Source organism: Bufo gargarizans, chromosome 2 (genome assembly GCF_014858855.1).
Source record: "Bufo gargarizans isolate SCDJY-AF-19 chromosome 2, ASM1485885v1, whole genome shotgun sequence".
Classification (NCBI taxonomy): Eukaryota; Metazoa; Chordata; class Amphibia; order Anura; family Bufonidae; genus Bufo; species Bufo gargarizans.
In genome coordinates, this window is record NC_058081.1 from 368,347,972 (window position 1) to 368,371,351 (window position 23,380).

The following is a 23,380-nucleotide window of genomic DNA, read 5'->3' on the forward strand; positions in this document are numbered from 1 at the left end:
TTTTCAAACATTAAGTTACTGTGCAAAAAAGTCTATGAAAAACTGTCTGCTGCACCAATGCATCCACTTACACAAATATAACAATGCAGTGTTTGTGAAAATGTCTTTGAACTATCTGTTTAATATCACTTGTTCAACAATTAAATTATTGTACTAAAAATGTGTATAAAAAAAACAGTCTGCTCCAATACTATATCTGCTAACAAATATAATAATGCAGTGTTTGCAGTTAAATATATTTTAACTAATATACTGTATATTGCATTTTTTTTTTCTGCAAAAGGTGTTTTGCAGCAAAATCTTTGCCTTTTTTCCCCTGTGTACGCCACTTATGCCTTTTTTATTGAGTTCGGAGATAAGGAGGCATAGGTGTAGAAGAGGGCAGGGCCATCTAATTGATCTTTTTCTACACCGGTTTTAGGCGTAGACAATTTTTTAAATCTTTACCAGCAAGGGTCTGGTATAGATTTAATCTAGTTGAATGGCCGCCGAATCAGGAGTCTAAGTTATGAAGAAGCTGGTGCCTCTACACAACTTGGGCATATCAAGCTGCAGTGACCAGAGACTAACACCGGCGTCTAAATTGCCAGTCTTAGTAAATGTCCCCTCATGTGTTTAATATTACTGATATAAAAAGTGTGTTATTTGGATAAAATACTTTGCATATAAATACTTTGCATATAAAATGCAGAACTTCTAGGCTGAGTTTTAATTGCTGCAGCAGCAGGCAGCTTATGCACAGTGTGACCAGCCCTTCATTCCCACAAATCTTTCCCTGGTTAAATTCCCTAAAATTTATTATTTTCCCTACATTATCTCTATCACACTAAAATAGCTGCTTGTTTTTTTTTTTTTTAGCACACACTGCAGGTACACTCCTTCCAGAAGCTAAACACACTATGGCGATTCTGCTGGTTCAGCATAGGCATCACCCTACTTACTGCCCCTTGACTAACTTGAGCTGTCTTTCAGGCTTTGAGGCAAATCGATCTCCTCATATCTTCCCAGTGTTATTTGAAACTCTGTATTCTTCCTCCCTCATGGTTTATCCCCACCAATAAGGCCTCATGCACATAGCCGTTGTTTTGGTCCACATCTGAGCCGCCTTTTGGTTGTCCACATCTGTTGCTCCGTTCCGTGGCCCCGCAAAAAAATTAAATAACATGTCCTATTCTTTTCTGCGCTTTGCGGACAAGAATAGGCAGTTATGTTAAAGGCTGTCTGTGCCGTTCCTCAAATTGGGAAACATGCACGGACGCCATCCGTCTTTTGTGGATCTGCAATTTGCGGACCGCAAAACACACAACACTCATGTGGATGTAGCACTGGGCACCATTTTTACTCGATTTGTTCAAAGTGAATTGAAAAAGCTTTGTTTCTTATATATATTTAAAGAGTTCTTGTTTTTCCAAGCTTAATACTATTTAAAGAAGACAATTTGCATTGAAATACAGCAGTAACTTTAGACTATTGTGTGCTTGATGACTTTATGTGTCTTGTGACTCATTTGCCAGCTGGCAAAAAAATCTTTGTGCCACAGTTTTTTCTTTGAGTCTAGATGTTAATAATACCGTTGTTGTTGTCTTTTGAATCATCAAGATACCAGTGATTTCTAAATAGCACTGCAACATGAAAAGCTGGTTTAACTGTCTTTAAGAGCTTGGAAACTGGAATCTGTTATCTTCAAAACTTGCTGCACATTAAAAGCACTATCATTTTTGTTCTTGATATTAAGACATTACTACTGAACATAATTTTTTGACAAAAGACACACATTTGTTGTCATTTGATTCATAGATGAATTCTTAATGCCATTAGATCATCCAATTTATTTACCAAGATGATCACATATAGAGTTCCTTGCAAAGGTATTCACCCCCCTTGACTTTTTTTGTATTTTGGTTCCTCACAACCTGGAATTAACATGGATTGTTTGAGGATTTGCATAATTTAATTTATAGAACATGTCCACAACTTTAAAGATGTTTTATTTTTTATTGTCAAACAAACAAAAAATAGGACAAAATAACAGAAAAAGTCAATGTGCATAACTATTCACCCCCCTAAAGCCGATACTTTGTAGAGCCACCTTTTGCGGAAATCACAGCTCCAAGTCGCTATGGATAAGTCTCTATGAGCTTGCCACATCTTACTACTAGGATTTTTGCCCATTCCTCCTTGCAAGACTGCTCCAGCTCCTTCAAGTAGGATAGAAGCAGAAGTGGTGCGCTCACCTGAGGCAAAATGAGGATGCACGGACAACACTGGGAACCTTGGCGTGAGGGTATATATCCAAATAAAAAAGAGAAGGGCCCAGCTTCCAAATAACGTGGAATCTTTTTATTATTCAGTGCAGTAAAATCATAAACATCCAGGTCTACGCGTTTCTGAACTTAACAATATAGAGTAAGGATCTATATTGTTAAGATCCGAAACACGTAGACCTGGAAGTTTATGGTTTTACTGCACTGAATAATTAAAATACTCCACTTATTTGGAAGCTGGACCCTTCTCTTTTTCCTTCAAGTTGGATGGATGGTTTGCATTTGTGAACAGCAATCTTTAAGTCTGACCACAGATTTTCTATTGGATTGAGATCTGGGCTTTGACTAGGCCATTTCAGCACATTTACAGTGGATATAAAAAGTCTACACACCCCTGTTAAAATGTCAGGATTCTCAGATGTAAGAATTAGATGAATCATTTCAGAACTTTATCCACCTTTAATGTGACCTATAAACTGTACAACTCAATTGAAAAAAAAAAAAATGAAATCTTTTAGGTAGAGGGGAAAAAAATATAAACATAAAATAATATGGTTGCATAAGTGTGCACACCCTTAAACTAATACTTTGTTGAAGCACCTTTAGATTTTATTACAGCACTAAGTCTTTTTTGGGTATAAGTCTATCAGCATGGCACATTTTGACTTGGCAAGATTTGCCCACTCTTCTTTGCAAAAGCACTCCAAATCTGTTAGATTGCGAGGGCATCTCCAGTGCACAGCCCTCTTCAAATAGCCCCCACATATCGGATTCAGATCTGGGCTCTGGCTGGGCCATTCCAAACTTTAATCTTCTTCTGGTGAAGCCAATCCTTTGTTGATTTGGATGTATGCTTTGGGTCGTTGTCATGCTAACAGATGAAGTTCCTCTTCATGTTCAGCTTTCTAGCAGAAGCCTGAAGGTTTTGTGCCAATATTGACTGGTATTTGGAACTGTTCATAATTCCCTCTAGCTTAACTAAGGCCCCAGTTCCAGCTGAAGAAACAGCATGATGCTGCCACCACCATGCTTCACTGTGGGTATGGTGTTTTTTTTTTTGTGATGTGCAGTGTTGTTTTTGCACCTAACATATCTTTTGGAATTATGGCCAAAAAGTTCAACCTTGGTCTCATCAGACCATAACACCTTTTCCCACATGCTTTTGGGAGACTTCAGATGTGTTTTTGAAAAATATAGCCTGGCTTTGATGTTTTTCTTCGTAAGAAAAGGCTTTCATCTTGCCACTCTACCCCATAGCCCAGATATATGAAGAATATGTGAGATTGTTGTCACATGTACCACACAGCCAGTACTTGCCAGATATTCCTGCATATTCTTTAATGTTGCTGTAGGCCTCTTGGTAGCCTCCCAGACCAGTTTTCTTCTCGTCTTTTCATAAAATTTGGAGGGACGTCTAGTTCTTGGTAATGTCACTGTTGTACCATATTTTCTCCACTTGATGATGACTGTCTTCACTGTGTTCCATGGTATATCTAATTACCTTTTTAACAATGAGATCCCTCTGATATTTTGGAAGCTCTCTGTGGACCATGGCTTTTGCTGTGGGATGCAACTAGGAAAATTTCAGGAAAGACCAACTAGAGCAGCTGCACTTTATTTGGGGTTAATCAGAGGTTAAATGATGGCAGGTGTATGCTGACTACTATTTAGCATGATATTGAATGTGATTGCTTAATTCTGAACACAGCTACATCCCCAGTTACAGAGGGTGTGCACACGTAAGCAACCACATTATTTTTGTTTGTTTTTGTTTTCTTCCCTCCACCTAAAAGATTTCAATTTGTTTTTCAATTGAGTGGTACAGTTTATAGGTCACATTGAAGATGGAAAATGTTCTGAAATGATTTATCTTTGTCTAATTTTTTTACAGCACATAAACCTGACATTTTAACAGGGGTGTGCAGACTTTTTATATACACTGCACATGTTTCCCCTTAAACCACTAAAGTGTTGCTTTAGCAGTGTGTTTGGAGTCATTGTCCTGCTGGAAGGTGAACCTCCATCCTAGCCTCAAATCACGAACAGAGTAGTACAGGTTTTGCTCAAGAATATCCTTGTATTTAACACCATCCATCTTTCCCTCAACTCTGACCAGTCTCCTAGTCCCGACTGCTGAGAAGCATCCCTACAGCGTGATGCTGCCACCACCATGTTTCACTGTTGGGATGGTGTTCTTTGAGTAATGTGATGTGTTGAGTTTGCTCCAAACATAGCGTTTTCTTTGATGGGCAAAAAGGTTACATTTTAGTCTCATCAGACCAGAGCACCTTCCTCCATACACTTTGGGAGTCTCCCACGTGCCTTTTCGCAAACTCACAACGTAACTTTTTGTTTTTTTGCTGAAAGTAATGGCTTTCTTCTGGCCACTCTGCCATAAAGCCCAACTCTATGGAGCGTATGGCTTATTGTAGTCCTATGTACAGATACTCCAGTCTCTGCTGTATAACTCTGCAGCTCATCCAGCGTTACCTTAGTTTTCTGTACTTCCTCTTTGAATAATGCCCTCCTTGCCCGGTCCGTGAGTTTTGGTGAGCGACCGTCTCTTGGCAGGTTTGCTGTTGTGCCATGTTTGTTTCATTTAGTTATGATAGATTTGATGGTGCCCCTGAGGATCATCAAAGATTAGAATTTATTTTATTTTTTTACCTAACCCTGACTTGTACTTTTCAACAACATGGTCCCTTATTTGTTTGGAAAGTTCCTTGGTCTTCATGGCAGTGTTTGGTTAGTGATGCCTCTTGCTTAGGTGTTGCAGCCTCTGGGGTCTTTCAAAAAAGGTGTGTATATGTAATGACAGATTATTTGACACTTAGATTGCACACAGGTGGACATCATTTCACTAATTATGTGACTTCTGAAGGTAATTGGTTGCACCAGAGCTTTTTATGGGCTTCCTAACAAAGGTGGTGTATACACAAAACTTTAATCTTCTTCTGGTGAAGCCAATCCTTTGTTGATTTGGATGTATGCTTTGGGTCGTTGTCATGCTAACAGATGAAGTTCCTCTTCATGTTCAGCTTTCTAGCAGAAGCCTGAAGGTTTTGTGCCAATATTGACTGGTATTTGGAACTGTTCATAATTCCCTCTAGCTTAACTAAGGCCCCAGTTCCAGCTGAAGAAAAACAGCCCCAAAGCATGATGCTGCCACCACACGCACATGCCAATTTTCTGTTTTCTATTTCTAAACATTAATTTTATTTTTATATTTTTCTCATCACAATTAGCATGTCTGCCAGATATTGCAATGTGGGAAACTTGACAATATGTATATTTATACAGCTCTAAGTGACCTGGAAACTTGCTCTAGAAGTGGATATAAGCATACAGAATTGCATCCCTTTACTTTGGCTGTAAAAAAAGGCTTGCTCTACTTATCTAACATAGAGAGAGGAGGTGCATGCAGCGTGACTACTGCAGAAAGATCAGTGTGGCAAGTGGAGCAAGCCATTTTACAGAGCAAAGCATGCTTGGTTGGGTTTGAAAACCCAGCAGAATGCTAAAGAAAACTAGAAGTTTTGCATGTAAACCTCCTGCCAGGATGAAGTGATGCTGATAAAAAAGAAATTAAAGTTCTGACATGAAAATCAGTATGTGGGGCAAAATTATGCTGTGTTAAGGGTACTCTGGGGAGATTTTAATAAATAATTATTTAACTGCAGAATCCCTTTAGATGAATTGTTGGAGATAGTAAAAAATCTAGAACAAGAACCCCAGTAGCCTAAAATAGAAAAACATACATTGGACGTTACCACTGCAGTTTATGAGCAAGCAGCAGCAGGTGGACTGAACTAGCACCCTAGAAAAAGTTGTTGATGAAACGGGTTAATATTAGTGTTGGTCGAGCACCAAAGTGCTCGTGTGCTCAAGTAGAACACTTCCCGATGCACAATGGAAGTCAATGGGAGAACCCGAGCATTAAACCAGGCACCCACTGCTCTGAAGAGGGGAGTGTCACGGCGGACAGGATATCAGATACACAGAAAAATAAACAAACAAGTCTCTAGGCAAGAAGCTGGGGATCAGGGTCACCTCCTGACACTTCCCTACCAGCTCTCCCTATACTGCTATGCCCACGTTCAGGCCCTTAAGGTGGGAATAACATGTTCTCGTGCCTGGGCTGCAAATACCCTAAAATCTCTAAGATGGTGAAGGGGAATAGAGCCAGCCTGCTTCCTCAGAACCTGGAGGGGACAGGCGTCTCTCTAACAGCCTAGACATCAAACAACAAAAAAACAACAACCAACTTATCTTTTCTGAGCAAGAAAAGCCAATCCTTCCTTCCTTGCTTTCACAGAACCAGACAGAAGCTATAACCCGCGGAACACTGGGAGTGGATGAAATTTAAACCAACAACCCCACCCAGTGCACCTGAAGGGAGGCGGATCTAGCTCGACTCCAAAACAAAAGAAAAAGACTAGACATGTGCTGCTAATCTGGCAGACCTCCGCACGTAGCCCGAGCAGGGCATGACAGTACCCCCCCCTCTACAGGTGACCTCCGGACACCCTGGACCAACCTTATCCAGGTGGGATCTGTGAAAAGCCCTCACCAGTCCCATATCCTTTCCTCAGGGCCGTATCCCCTCCAGTGTACCAGGTACTGAATGGAAACCCCGAAGAACTCTAGAGTCAAGAACCCTGGAGATCTTGAACTCTAAATTTCCATCAACCAGAACAAGAGGAGGAGGCAATGGCGATGGTTCCACCGGTTTCACATATTCTTTTAGTAAAGACCTGTGGAACACATCATGGATCCTCCAAGTCTGCGGAAGAGCCATCCGAAACTCTACTGGATTGAAGACCGCAGATGTTTTGTACGGTCCAATAAATCTTGGACCCAGTTTCCAAGATGGCACTCCCAGTTTAATATTTTTAGTGGACAACCACACCAGATCACCCACACACAGGTCCGGACCAGTCACACGTCTCTTGTCAGCCATTCGCTTATACCTCTCACACATCTTCTCCAAATTTACTTGGATCCTCTGCCAGATAGAAGACAAGGAAGAAGCAAATCTCCTCCTCTGGCATCCCAGAGGAACTAGTACCAGAAAAGGTACCAAAATGAGGATGAAAACCATATGCGCCAAAAAATGGCGACTTACCTGTGGACTCCTGCCTACGGTTATTCAAAGCAAACTCTGCTAGGGACAAGAATGAGGACCAGTCCTCCTGATTCTCAGCCACAAAGCACCTCAAGTAGGTCTCCAGGTTTTGATTAGTATGCTTTGTCTGCCCATTCGACTGCAGATGAAAAGCCAAAGAGAACGAAAGTTGAATAACAAGCCGAGAACAGAACACCCTTCAAAACCTGGAGACAAACTGTGTGCCCCTATCAGAAACCACATCTGAAGGAATGCCATGCAATTTCACAATATTATCAACAAAAATCTGCGTAAGAGTCTTGGCATTTGGCAGACTAGCTAACGATATAAAGTGAGCCATTTTACTAAAACGGTTAACAACCAACAAAATTTCATTTTTTTCCGGAGGAACTCGGCAGATCCGTAATGAAGTCCATAGACAAGTGCGTCCAAGAACGAGACGGAATAGACAAAGGAAGAAGTGAACCAGCAGGTTGAGTATGAGCAACCTTTGACTCAAAGGCCAACTTAATTCTCTATCTCCTACATCAGTGTTGGCGAACCTATGGCACGGGTGCCAGAGGTGGCACTTAGAGCCCTCTCTGTGGGCACCCCCACCCTGGAAAAAATCTATGGTGTACCAATATGCCTTAGACTTTTCCTGCCATTCATCAGCGCATTATGAACAGCGCAGGCAGCGCACTGAATGTAGACAGGATATTATAGCTAAGTGATAAAGTACATGGAAGATATACTATATTGGACTGTAGTATTTATGTTATCTTGCTATGTTGGCACTTTGCGATAAATAAGTGGGTTTTGGGTTGTAGTTTGGGCACTCTGTCTCTAATAGGTTCGCCATCACTGTCCTACATCATAGTTCCTCTCGGCGACCGAGAGCTTCTTGGGAAAAAAAGCACACTGAACCCATTTGCCAGGAGATGAACCCTGTGATCAAACACAAAGCCCATTGTAAATACAAACCTCAGCCCCCAAAATACATTAAGTACATGTATATAAATACAGACCTCAGACCAAACCTCAGTCCAAGGTTGACAATCTTTTAATTGCACTTTTTTTTTCTGGACAACAGAACCAAAAATCATTGACAGACCATTTTTTTTTTTTTCAAAGACCGTGGCCCCACATCACACTGTCAATATAATGCTATTGAATGACAAAGATCCCAAAATTAAAGAGGTTATCTTCTATTTAGAAAAAACTGGCAACACCATTTGGAATAAACTTCTGAATAGCTCCTTAAATTCAAACCCCTTCACCAGAGCCCAGTGCAGTGCCCTTATATACTGAATAAGAGAAGGTCCTGAGGGACTGCTGAGGATAGCTGAGTACAGCAAATGGGTCCACTGTTTTCATGACTGGGGGGGGGGGGGGGTTGTTCCAGCTTTTATCTCCTATCATAACAGGAATACCCCTTTACTATGAAATTTGCCTTAATATTTAATATGAATATGTTTGTTCTCCCTAACTTTATCACCTTGATCAATACTATGAGAATCAGAATATAAAAAAATAATCAGAAAGGACAATATTGTAGGCTAGAGTAAACATTAAAAGATTAAGATTTAATATTTATTGGTTTCTGTAAATTATTTCATAACAGAAAACATATCAAAACCTAAGCTTAAAATATTTCATAAATCAAAAGTTGTTTGTGTTGCTGAAGTAATGGAACATTCTGTGGTTTTTAATTTAAAGTGATCTGTCAGTCAAAGGTTATAGGGTTGGATAGTTCTCCAATTGGATAGCGTGGATGTTAGGAGATGGTTCCCAAACCAGATATATACAATATAGAAAGACTCCTGTACTCCACTTTGAGTTTCAGTATAGAGCTTTTATTTTGTGCGGTTCCAGTCAAAATTTGACTGGAACCGCACAAAATAAAAGCTTTATACTGAAACTCAAAGTGGAGTACAGGAGTCCTTCTATACTGTCAGTCAAAGGGTCACTTTTTATCAAATGTCAGGGAAGGAATAGCTGTATTCAGCCCTTACAGTTTACTCCTATGAAAATCAATGGGTTGGAAAATTATAGTGATATACATGTATAGTCACTACAATAGGTGGTATCATTTCCGAACTCTACTTCCTGTCATGAAACAGAGCAAAATGGCAGTCTGAAACCATCTCTGGTAACATCTATCTATCTATCTATATCTACCGTATTTTCAGCACTATAAGACGCACCGGCCCTTAAGATGCACCTAGGATTTTTAGGAGAAAAATAAGAAGCAAAAAATTTTGAACCAAAAGGTGTGCTTTTGGTGGGTTTTGAACTAATGGTGGTCTGTGGAAGAAACTATTATGGAGATCTGTGGAAGGCACTGTTATGGGGACATCTGTGGAAGGCACTGTTATGGGGACATCTGTGGAAGGCACTGTTATGGGGACATCTGTGGAAGGCACTGTTATGGGGACATCTGTGGAAGGCACTGTTATGGGGACATCTGTGGAAGGCACTGTTATGGGGACATCTGTGGAAGGCACTGTTATGGGGACATCTGTGGAAGGCACTGTTATGGGGACATCTGTGGAAGGCACTGTTATGGGGACATCTGTGGAAGGCACTGTTATGGGGACATCTGTGGAAGGCACTGTTATGGGGACATCTGTGGAAGGCACTGTTATGGGGACATCTGTGGAAGGCACTGTTATGGGGACATCTGTGGAAGGCACTGTTAGGGTCCATTCACACGTCCGTTGTTTCTTTCCTAATCTGTTCCGTTTTTTGCAGAACAGATCTGGACCAGATCTGTACCCATTCATTTTCAATGGGTCCTGGGAAAAAAAATCTGACATTGTGCTGTCTGATTTTTTTCAGGACCCATTGAAAATAAATGGGTCCAGATCTGGTCCAGATCTGTTCCGCAAAAAACGGAACAGATCAGGAAAGAAACAACGGACGTGTGAATGGACCCTTGTGGGGGAATTGTGGATACACACTGTTATGGGGGATCTGCAGATGTCACTGTTATGGGGATCTGTTAAAGGGGCAGCCATTGTGAAAGTCACTGTTAGGCGGTCACCATTAAAGGAGCGGCCACTGTAAAAGACACTGTTAAAGGGGCAGACACTGTTAAAGGGGTGGCCACTGTGAAAGTCACTATTAAAAGGGCAGCCACTATGAAAGTCACTGTTAAACAGGCGGTCACCATTAAAGGGGCTGCCACTGTGAAAGTCACTGTCAAAGGGGCGGCCATTGTGAAAGTCACTGTTATTTAATATAAAATTGCAATAAATAAATACCAGAGCAACGCCGGGTAATCAGCTAGTATTATTTATATTTAAAAAAAGGACGTATATATGTATGTATGTATGTATGTGTGTATGTTCCGCGAAAACTCAAAAACGCAACCATCCATTTCAACGAAACTTGGTATACACATCCCTTGCTACCAGGAAAAATATCTTGTGGGCTCTCTAGGACATACCGTTCCCGAGATATTCCCCAAAAATGACCTGGATTAGCCAAGAGAAGCTAGTAAGACTTACACTTCATATCCCAACTTCCATACACACGGTCACATGTCCCTTATCAGCCAATAGAAGCTTGCAGGCCTCCCCATGCACACAGCTTTACTCCAGGTTTCCATAATAAACCAGCCAACCTAAGTCACATGACGCATAGGGCGCAACTACTGCTACATGCATCCATCTTGGATGGATTTTTTTGCGACTGTCGCAGTTGCAAATATGTCACATGTCAAAATAGCCTATCATTATAAAAATTGTTGAGACACATGTCGTTGTGTAGCCCTAGCCTTAAAGGGGCAGGGCCCTGTGGAGGGCACTGTTAAAGGGGTGGGCACTGTAGAGGTCACTGTTAAAGGGGTGGGCACTGTGAAGGTCACTGTTAAAGGGGTGGGCACTGTGGAGTTCACTGTTAAAGGGACGGGCACTGGGGAGGTCACTGCTAAAGGGGCAGGGTCCTGTATAGGTCACGGTTAAGGGGGCGTGCCCCTGAGAAGGTCAATGTAAAGGAAGTGAGGTGCTGTGAAGCTCAATGTTAAAAGGGTGGGCTGCTGTGAAGCTCAAAGTTAAGGGGACGGACTGCTGTAGAGGTCCCATTGTAAGGAGGAGGGGAACTGTGGGGGAGTTACTGTTAAGGAGTGAGGGGCAGTGGAGTTCACTATTAAGGGGGCAGGGTGCTGTAGAGGCCACTGTTATGGGGGATACTGTGGATATCTTAACGACACACAAATATTAAATTAAATAGATGAAATATACCCATGTGAAGCGGGGTCCTTCTGCTAGTTTTAGATATTAGCACCGTCCCTACTATAAAGAAGAAGGTATCAGTCATCAGTACTCCACAGTGCCGAGCCATGGACAAGATCATTAGTGATGGACTAACATCGGCCGGGATGGTTGGCAAACGTGCGTTCGCGATCAAATGTTCGCGAACCGCGTGTTTGCGGCCGTCCCCATTGACTTTAATGGCAGGCAAACCGGAAAAACATTCACAGCATGTTTAAAGCTACCAAATACTTACTAGAAGTGTACAAGTAGCCCCACAACATGGACAGAGACATACCAGAGGGGGATCATTGGTGAAAATTCCCACAAAAAATATGTATTTTAATCAGAGGCCAATTTTATGTGTCTTAAAGGGAAACTCTCAAAAATGTGCCCTGCTGGAACCTAGAAAAATGTTATTTTAGGCCACAGGAGTACAGGCCCCAAAAATTAGGCATTCACCTGACAGAAAAGAACTTGCGATTAGGTGTCTGGAGGTACAGCTGTAGCAGGGTTAACACACAAACTCTTAACTCAAATTTCTTAACTCATCGCGTTATCTTGAAACAAAAGCCATTAAAGCAATTGAAGGTGTTTGCTTAACGCATTTAGTTTAGATAACATGTCTCATAAAGCATGTGTGTTAACTCTACTACATCTGTACATTAGGAGGTCACTGGATAAAAATTTTACTGTACGTCAGTACAGGCCCCAAAAATTAGGCATTCATCTGACAGAAAAGAACTTGTGTTGATGTGGCTGGAGGTACATTAGGCAGTCACTGGATAAAAATGTTACTGTAGGACAGTACAGGACCCAAAAACTCGGCATTCACCTGACAGAAAAGAACTTGATTATGTGGCTAGATGTACATTAGGCGGTCACTGGATAAAAGTTTTAATGTAGGACACTGGAGTACAGGCCCCAAAAATTAGGCATTCACCTAACAGAAAAGAACTTGTGATTATGTGGCTGAAGGTACATTAGGTGGTCACTGGATACAAATTTTGCTATAGGCCAGTGGAGTACAGGCCCCAAAAATTAGGCATTCACCTGACAGAACAGAACTTGTGATTATGTGGCTCGAGGTAGATTAGGAGGTCACTGGATAATTTTTTTTTTACTGTAGGCCAGTACAAGCCCCAAAAATTAGGCATTCACCTGACAGAAAATAACTTGTGATTATGTGGCTGGAGGTACATGAGGCGTTCACTGTATGAGAATTTTACTGTAGGTCAGTTCAGGCCCCAGAAATTGGGCATTCACCTGACAGAAAAGAACTTGTGATTATGTGGCTGGAGGTACATTAGGAGGCCACTGGATGAAAATTCTACTGTAGGTCACTGGAGTACAGGCCCCAAAAATTAAGGCATTCACCTAACAGAAAAGAACTTGTTATTATGTGGCTGAAGGTACATTGGGTGGTCACTGGATACAAATTTTGCTATAGGCCAGTGGAGTACAGGCCCCAAAAATTAGGCATTCACCTGACAGAACAGAACTTGTGATTATGTGGCTAGAGGTAGATTAGGCGGTCACTGGATATTTTTTTTTTTACTGTAGGCCAGTACAGCCCCCAAAAATTAGGCATTAACCTGACAGAAAATAACTTGTGATTATGTGGCTGGAGGTACATTAGGCAGTCACTGGATACAAATTTTACTGTAGGACACTGGAGTACAGGCCCCAAAAATTAGGCATTCACCTGACAGAAAATACCTTTTTTGCCGCTGTATAAACATAAGACAAGGACAATTCTTTGTTCTGGGTGGTGGCGGATATGTGTGGGTTGGCATGAAGAAATTCAATTAAACGTGGTTGTCACAGGTGCTAAATTCCTCTGAGATCCATGCCTCATTCATTTTTAGAAATGTGAGGTAGTCCACACTGTCATGAGCTAGGCGAGTGTGCTTATCGGTCACGATCCCCCCTGCTGCACTGAACAACCTTTCGGACAGGACACCTTGACAAGGTGCAAGCCGAAAGTTCCATGGAAAATTGTGCCAGCTCTGGCCACAGGTCAAGCCTGTACACCCAGTAGTCCAGGGGTTCCTCGCTTCTCAGAACGTCCACATCGGCCGCTAACCCGATGTAGTTGGACACCTGTCGGTCTTTGTGTTCCCTGAGGCTGGATCCTGAGAGCGGCTGTCGATGGGTTGGCTGCAAGAATGATCTCATATCGAAGTGACCAATACATCTTCAAACCGCCCTTGCAGGCGCGGTAGAATTGGAACTCGCACCTGTTTCGCTGTGGGTGGAAATTCCTCTGCCAGTGCCCGCAACAGCAGAATGCATCATCTCTCACAGCAAGGCCTGGAAATTCCGTATTCTGCCAGCCCTCTGTGATGCTGGTAACATGTCCGCCATTTTGTGTTTGTACCGGGGGTGATGAGCATGTGTCTGTGGTGAGATGAATCTTGGCACCGACACTGCGTGCCAGAGATATATTAACTTGCCGCTGAACATGGCCATATAGCTCTGGGATACCCTTCTGGGAGAAATATTTCCTTCCGGAGACCTTCCCTTGAGGTGTGCCAATGGCCACAAATTTTCTAAAGGTCTCCGAGTCCACCAGTTTATATGGCAGTAGTTGGTGGACTAGCAGTTCCGACAAGCTGCCTCTCAGCCGTTGGGCAACAGGGTTATCAGGCATCATCAACTTTTTAAGCTCGAACATTTGGGCTACAGAAGCCTGCCATCTGCCAGATGAACGTGATGAAGGCACGGTGGAAGGTGTAGTGGAGGACAAATGGGAGGAGAAGGAGAAGAGGCAGGATGTGGAGCACCGGGCGGTGGCTTTGTGGGTTCTGACAGTGTTGATCCCACTGGACTCTGTGATGGGAGGCCAGGTGCCTTCTTAAAGCGGTCCTCCCTAGGTGAGTGTTGGGCTTGCCGTGACTTATGTTGACAGCACAGGCTGCAGATAACAACACTATTGTCCGCAGCTGACGCGTTAAAAAAGTCCACACTACGGAGCCATGTTCTGGTGTCCTGGGAACACCAGATGTGACCGTACATGGTGGCTGGCTCGCTCCAGATACATTTGCAGTCTGCTTTTTGCCTACTGTGCCCGGCAAACTACCTGCTTCTCCTCCTTCTCCTCCCTATCTGCTGCTCCATCTCTCCCTCTCAACTCCCCTCCTCTTCCTCTCTTGTGGGCACCCACGTGACATCCATCGACACACCATCATCATCATCTTCACCACCACTGACATTAGAGATCTCGGAGTAGGCAGCAACAGCGAGGACCTCCTTCCTTGGGCTGATCTGGGTACTGTCGTCTGACCACTGGGTGGCGGCCGTTGTTACCTCCTCTTCCTCATCAGATGTCAAGAATGGCTGCGCATCGGTAAGGTCTGGGAATGGATGGGAAAATAATTCCTCTGAATCGAGTGCAGGGGCTATGGTGATGGTGTATTTGGGGGTGCACACAGCAGAGAGTGCAGATACAGAAGATAAGGAGGGTGCAGAAGCGGAAGGCTGAGTGAGCCACTCAACCAACTCTGGTGCGCCCTTTAAAGTAATCGCACGCACCTTCTGCAACTTCCCACTTAGGCTACGGCCTGGTGCACCTGCCCGCCCCCTACCGCCCCCTGTGGAACAGCCTTTTTTCTTTCTCTGCCTGTAATTTTCAAAATGTAATAAGTATATCGCAGGCCTCAATCAATATTTGGTGGAAGCAAGTATATCAAACCCCTTAATCTGTATTTTGTGGAAGCAGGTATATCGCAGCCCTCAATCAATATTTGGTGAAAACAGGTATATCGTACCCCTCAATCAATATTTGTTGGAAGCAGGTATATCAAAACCCTTTAATAAGTATTTTGTGGAAGTTAGTATATGACACCCCTCAATTATTTTTTTGTCACAACAGTTATATCACACCATCCTGTTTATTTGGGGCAACAGGTATATCGCAGCCCTCAATCATTAATTTGTGGAAGAAGGTATATCACAACTGCTGCACAATACAAATGCACTATAATATACAATTTATGTTAGAAAGTATATATTATCAGTATATCACACCCCTCAGTATATCACACCTATCAATAGCACATCTATACTAGTCCATAAAAGGACATTTGTGGCCTTATTAGCTAGCGTTTGGTGTCCCTAACAGTCTGTCCCTGCTCCACAATGTAACCTCTCCCTACACTGGCAAAACACAGAATGTAAAATGGCTGCCAGATTGGGTTCTTTTAAAGGGTGGGGGTGTATCCGTGTGTTGAAACATCTCAATTGGCTGTCCTGTCCCACCTAACAGATGTGTCATGGGTTAAAGTTTGACGCATTGCAAAATAATATGGCGCCGGCGTACATCGCCATATGTTTGCATGTTTGGAGAATTGTGAACGCGCAAAGTTCGCCACGAAATGACCGCCTGGCGAACAGCAGGGCCATCTCTAAAGATCATCACTTACACCTAGAACGGAGCAGGGAGAACGGTGGCTGGAGGACCCCGGATTTCCTGGGTTCCAGCCACCGCCAAGCATTCTCCCCATACAAGGAATGGGAGCGCACTGCACTTGTGCGGCCACCAAACCCATTCATTTCTATTGGGCCGATGGAAATAGCCAAGCCAGCACTCGGCTATTTTTGGCAGTCCCATAGAAATGAATGGAGAGCAATAGCGCATGTGCAGTGCACCCTCTACCACCTTTCTCTGCTCTGTTCTTGGTGTAGGTGTGGTTCCCAGAGATGGGACCCACACCTATTTGACAATGGGGGCATATCCTAGTGATATGGCCCCATTGTCTATAATGGGACAACCCCTTTAAATGAAGCTAATGTTGTGTGGTGTGGTGCTGTTTCTTGGGGAAAGCAACCATGCTTTTTAAATCCTGCACAACTCCATTCATGGGGTTGGCCACTTGAACTATGAATCCTAACGTGAATTACTGTATATGGCACGTACTAATATATTTAGCTTTCAGGGACATTTTGTAGGTTGCAGAATAAGAATACACTATTTCCCCTTCCCTGCTCAGCTAGCCTCCTGTCCCTAAATCGACTGCAGATGGAGGGGCATGTGACCAAACATGTCATCCTGCCTCCTCCACTGAAAAACAGTGAGCCTGCCATTTGTCCATGTGGAAGTCTGAATTTCGGGAGTAAAGAGAGTATAAAACGATATAAACAAAATCTCAGTACACTGCAATACAAATATTAAAATGTATTGTATAAACAATTAAATGATTGCAGGCTCATGTCTTCTAGGAGGAATAAAGAAAGTACAACAGTTTTAATAAACTTTCTAAAAATATAGAAAACCATACAAAGGGAAAGGCTGAAAATAAAAAATTTGATTTGTATCACATTAAAAAAACTATTAAAAAAAATGTACAGTAATTTTGCATTCATTTCTATGGGGCTGTGCACATGAGCTGTGATTTTCACGCATCACTTATGCGTTGCGTGAAAATCGCAGCATGCTCTATATTGTGCGTTTATAACGCAACGCAGGCCCCATAGAAGTGAATGGGGCGGAGTGAAAATCGCAAGCATCCGCAAGCAAGTGCGGATGCGGTGCGATTTTCACGCATGGTTGCTAGGTGACAGTCTATTCACTGTATTATTTTCCCTTATAACATGGTTATAAGGGAAAATAATAGCATTCTGAATACAGAATGCATAGTAGGTGGTCAATTGAGGGTTAAAAAAAAAAAAAAAAAATTTACTCACCTTCTCCTCTTGATCTCGTAGTTCCCGGTCTCTTCTGATGAGCTGTCGGCTAAAGGACCTTTGGTGACGTCAGATCACATGCTCCAAACACATGATGGACCATGTGATTGGAGCATGTGATCTGACGTCACCACAGGTCCTAGCCGTTAGTTCATCATTAAAGAAGTAAAGAAGAGACCGGGAACTACGCGATCAAGAGGAGAAGGTGAGTTAATTTTATTTAATTTTTTAACCCTCAATTGATCACCTACTAAGCATTCTGTATTCAGAAAGCTATTATTTTCCCTTATCACTATGGACATCTACACTACAACTAACCCAAACCTGAACTTCTGTGAAGAAGTTCGGGTCTGGGTACCACAGTCGGTTTTTTATCACGCGAGTGCAAAACACATTGCACCCGTGCGATAAAAACTGAACATCGGAACGCAATCGCAGTCAAAACTGACTGCAATTGCGTATCTAATCGTGCAGGTTTGCCGCAATACACCGGGACCTAATCCAGACACGCCCGTGTGAACCCAGCCTAATACTGTACGGAGACGGATCTCCACACAGTATTATTCCAAAGTTTTTTTAAGCATCCGAAGCTCCCTTTGCTCAACGCTAGTAGTAACCTACAGAATAAAGTTAACATGTTCATTTTATAATCCATACACAGCCCCGAGTGTAGGCATCTGTTTATAGAGCAGGAGGAGCTGAGCAGATTGATATTGTTGATATGTGGAAAGATATTCTGTATAACTTGCAATTTATTGATTTTAATTCCTGCCTCTCCTGTTAGGTATCCAGTGGGCGATTCCACTTGTTAATTGATAACTGACTTTGTACAGTCAGTACTGTACACTCTTTGTGCAGTATGTCTACAGTAGGGCAAGGGACTAAACTCAGAGCGAGCATGAGTTCAAATGAATGAATTAGGCTAGTTTCACATCAGTGGAAGAGCTCTCCAGCAGCCTGCTCCACTAGAGAACAGCCAGCCGGAATTCACCAGATAAGGCATTGCCGGATACTGACACTTTACAGAGATCCAGCCCCTTCCCGGCAAATATGCCGACAATCGGGCAGACTAAAGCCACTGAACGCATAGGTTTTTGTCCAGCCAATTCCTGTCATTCTCTGCAAAGGAGAGTGTGTTGTGTTCTCTGCACATGTCTATGGGAGTTCCAATAATAGCAAAATAGCTCAGCTTTTTGGGGAAATGCCACTCATGCATGGCTGCCTCTCCATTCACATTCATGGGAATGACAGAAATTGCCAAGTCAGTGCTCGGCTATTTTTAAAACTCACCTAGAAGTGAATGGAGGGTGGTTGTGTTTGCACTGTGCATTTTTTACTTTGGGAGACCTGTTCTGGAGATAGGAGCAGGTCCCATAAGTGAGATCTGCACCTATCTGACATAGGTGGCATATCCTAGTTATTGTGGAATAAGTCCTTTCCTAACTTTGGGTTGGAGGAAAATGATATGATGAAAAAATAAATAGGAATATACCCCTATGGACATAATTATTGAAGTAAACTGCAACAATTGGAGGGTGAAATTAAGATGTTTCAAAAACAGATGGAAAAGGATTCATAACTAGAGTTGAGCAGACACCTGGATGTTCGGGTTCGACCGAACTTGAGAAAAAGTTTGAGTTTGGCACCAAAATTTGACCCGAACTTCACCCCGAACCCCATTGAAGTCAATGGGGACCTGAAATTTTGAGCACTAAAATGGCTGTGTCATGGGAAGGGCTAGAGGGCTGCAAATGGCATCAAAATGTGGTTAAGAGCATGGCAAGTGCTCTGCAAACAAATATGGATAGGGAAATGACTTTAAATAAAATAAAAAATTATCATCTTGATCTAGGAGGACGAGGTCCATATGGAGTAGGTGGTTGAGGAGGCGGTGGATGTGGCGGTCTAGGTGGAAGCGGCGGTGGAGGAGGAGGTAGCCTACACTGCTTTTTTGCTTTAAATTTTATTTTTAAAGTTAGGGTACACCCCAAAACATTGAGAAATATAACCTGTGATAACCCGCTCCAGTCATGCTAAACACACGTTCAGACAATACACTGGCTGCAGGGCAGGCCAGCACCTCCAAGCGGTAAAGGGCAAGCTCAGGCCATGTGCCCAATTTGGAGACCCAGAAGTTGCATGGGCTGACCCCTGTCAGTCAGTTCGTGTAGCCGTGTGCACACTTACTGCCCCCACCATGTCACATGTCCCAGTGATGTTCATGACCAATTTGATATCTGCTCTATCAACTTTTGATGTTCTTTTATGCGCCTACCATGGTGATCACGGGTTGCGGGAAATCAGGGTTCCAGGCCAGAGAGGGAGCGTGAGAAATAGAGACCACATCCAAGAGAGGATTAATTTTTTAAAATTTAAAATTATAGAGTTGAAATATGGGAGAAATTATTAAAGCATAAAAGTGTGACAACTTTTCAAAGTTTAAAGAGGTCCAAACATTCTGAACTAAGTATCATGACATATACCATATACAGCGGCGCCCATTCTCCAGTTATGTCCTCCGGTATGTTCAGGGACTTGGTTATAGTAGGCGGAGACTTAGGGGACTTGGTTATAGTAGGCAGAGTCTGCCCTTGTTCTGCTGTGCGCCTCCTTCTCCTAGGCTGCAGCGCTGGCCAATCGCAGCGCAGAGCTCACAGCCTGGGAGTTCTTTTCTCCCAGGCTGTGAGCTCTGCGATGCGATTGGCCAGCGCTACAGCCTAGGAGAAGGAGACGCCCAGCAGAATAAGGGCAGACTCTGCCTACTATAACCAAGTCCCCAAACATACCGGAGGACATAACGGGAGAACGGAGCAGCGCCCAGGGATAATAGTGAGTGCAGTGAGATCCCTGGGCGCCGCTGTATATGTCACGATACTTAGTTCACAATGTTTGGACCGATAAAAGGTCCTCTTTAAGCATTGAATGAAAGGATGTGGCGCGCATTAATTACTGAATAATTTATAAAATGTTATTCCCTGTCACCTATGCATAGCAGGTGTTTATTCATGTCTAAAATTGTATAATGTCAACCCAAGAATGTAACACAAAAATTATTGAAATTTATTAAGCTGTTAACTAGGTAGAGAAGGGGTATATTACATCCAAAAATTGGTGAATTTCCCAAAAAAATTTAACTGCCAATTTTTTTTAACCTGTCTACTAGGTATAGCAGTGGTACATCACACCCAAAAACTGTTTGAATTTCACCCGAAAATTTAAAGTTTAACTGGCCTACTAGGTATAGCAGTGGTGCTATGCATCCAAAAATTGGTGAATTTCACCCGAAAATGTAAATGACAATTATTTATATTTTTTAAACCTGTCTACTTAGTATAGCAGTGGTACTATACACCCAATAATTGCTGAATTTCACCAGAAAATGTAACTGACAAAGTATTAAAATACGTACAAAAAATAAATAAAAAATTGAGTAATAAGGTGGAGTTCCTTATGGAGTAGGAGTTTGAGGAGGCGGTGGACGTAGCGGTGTAGGTGGCAGCGGCAGTGGAGGAGGACGAGGTAGCCAACACAGGTTTTTGGTTTAAATTTTTTTTTTTTTTATTAGGGTACACTATAAAAGAGTGTGAAATATCCAAAATACAAGAATGAGCTATTGCGCTGCATAACAATGGCTGGTTAGTGTCGGTATACATGTCTATTCTGCACAAGGTACGGACAAGTCCTGAGGGATCCATGCCTGGTTCATTTTAATGAACATGAGCTTGTCCAAAGTGGACAGGTGGCTGCGCTTGTCTGTTATGACGCCCCCTGCCGTGCTAAACACACGTTCAGAAAATACACTGGCTGCAGGGCAGGCCAGCACCTCCAAGGCGTAAAGGGCAAGCTCAGGCCATGTGCCCAATATGGAGACCCAGAAGTTAAAGGCGGCAGACCCTTCATTCAGTACGTGTAGGCGTGTGCACACATACTGCTCCACCATGTTGGTGAAATGCTCCCTCCTGCTAAGAAGTTCTATATCAGCTGGTGGTGCTGGTTGTTGTGGCGTGCTGACAAAGCTTTTCCACATTTCGGCCATGCTAACCCTGACTTAGGTGCTGGCGGTGCCCCAGCAGCGTTGGTGACCTCTTCCTCTGCCTTCACCTAGTGCTTCCACTGTGCCCCCGCTGTCAGGTGGGAATGCCACGAGCACTGCATCTACCAGCGTGCACTTGTATGCGCGCATCTTACGATCAGTCCAGTGATGAAATTAAGGACAGTACGTTGTCCTCGTAACAGGGATCCAGCAGCGTGCCCACCCAGTAATCAGCACAAGTTAAAATGTGGGCAACTCGGCGGTCGTTGCGGAGACACTACAGCATGTAATCGCTCATGTGTGCCAGGCTGCCCAGAGGCAACAAAAAGCTGTCCTCTGTGGGAGGTGTATCGTCTGTGTCCTCTGTATCCCCCCAGCCACGCACGAGTGATGGCCATGAGCTGGTCTGTGTGTCACCCTGCTATGAACATTGTTCCTCATCCTCCATCTCCTCCTCCTCCACCTCCTCATCCTCATCCTCCAGAACTGTGCCCTGGCTAGACAATTGTGTACCTTGGATTTGTGGGTGCAGGAACCCACCCTTGGAGCCACTTGGGAATGACTGGCCGGAAACCCTACGAAATGATCCCTCTTCCTCCTCCTCCTGAGCCACATCCTCTTCAATCATCGCCAGGAGCATTTTTTCAAGGAGGCATAGAAGTGGGATAGTAACGCTGAGAACGGCGTTATCGGCACTGGCCATGTTAGTGGAGTACTCGAAACAGCGCAACAAGGAACACAGGTCTCACATGGAGGCCCAGTTATTGGTGGTGAAGTGGTGCTGTTCTGCCGAGCGACTCACCTGTGCGTGCTGCAGCTGAAACTCCACCATCGCCTGCTGCTGCTCGCACAGTCTGGCCAGCATGTGCAAGGTGGAGTTTCACCTTGTGGGCACATCGCATATGAGGCGGTGAGCGGTAAGACCGAATTTACGCTGCAGCGCTGACAGGCGAGCAGCAGCAGGGTGAGAACACCGAAAGCGCGCACAGATGGCCCGCATTTTATGCAGCAGCTCTGACAAATCGGGGTAATTTTTAAGGAATCTCTGCACCATTAAATTCAGCACATGCGCCAGGCAAGGGATGTGCGTCAAACCGGCTAGTCCCAGAGCTGCTACGAGATTTTGCCCATTACCACACACCACCAGGCCGGGCTTGAGGCTGACTGGCACAAACCACTCATCGGTCTGTGGTTCAAGGCCCGTCCACAGCTCCTGCGTGGTGTGGGGTTTGTCCGCCAAACAGATACATTTCAAAACTGCCTTCTGTCGTTTAACCCTGGCTGTGCTGAAGTTGGTGGTAAAGTTGTTACGCTGACCGGATGAGGAGCTGGTAGAGGATGAGGAAGCAGAGAACGAGGAGGAAGCAACAGGAGTCAAACTGAAGCGCCCTGCAATCCTCGGTGGTGGAAGGACGTGCGCCAAACTTCTATCCGCCTCAGGCCCAGACGCTACTGTATTTACCCAGTGTGCTGTTATGGAGATATAATGTCCCTGACCGTGCTTACTGGTCCACATATCCGTAGTCAGGTGCACCTTGCCACAGATGGTGTTGCGCAGTGCACACCTGATTTTGTCCCCTACTTAGTTGTGCAGGGAAGGGATGGCTCACCTTGAAAAGTAGTGGCAGCTGGGCACGGCATACTGTGGGACAGCCACCGCCATAAGGCCTTGAAAACTATCCGTCTCCACCAGACGGAATGACAGCATTTCAAAGGCCAGTAATTTAGAAATAGTGGCATTCAGGGCCAGGGATCGCTGGTTGGTAGTGGGTTACTTCCTCTTCCTCTCCAGCATTTGGGAGATGGAGAGCTGAACGCTTCCTTGGGACATTGTGGAGATGCTTGGTTACCCAGGTGTTGGTGTTGCTGGCAGATCCTCTGTTTGCGGGGTGGCAGGTTTCACTGTTACTCCAGAGGTGGATGGATGAAGAGGCGGAGACTGCAGCAGAAGAGGAAGCAGGAGGAGCCAGAGACCTTTCTTGGTTTTTGAGGTGTCTACTCCACTGCATCTCGTGCTTTACACTTAAATGCCTGGTCA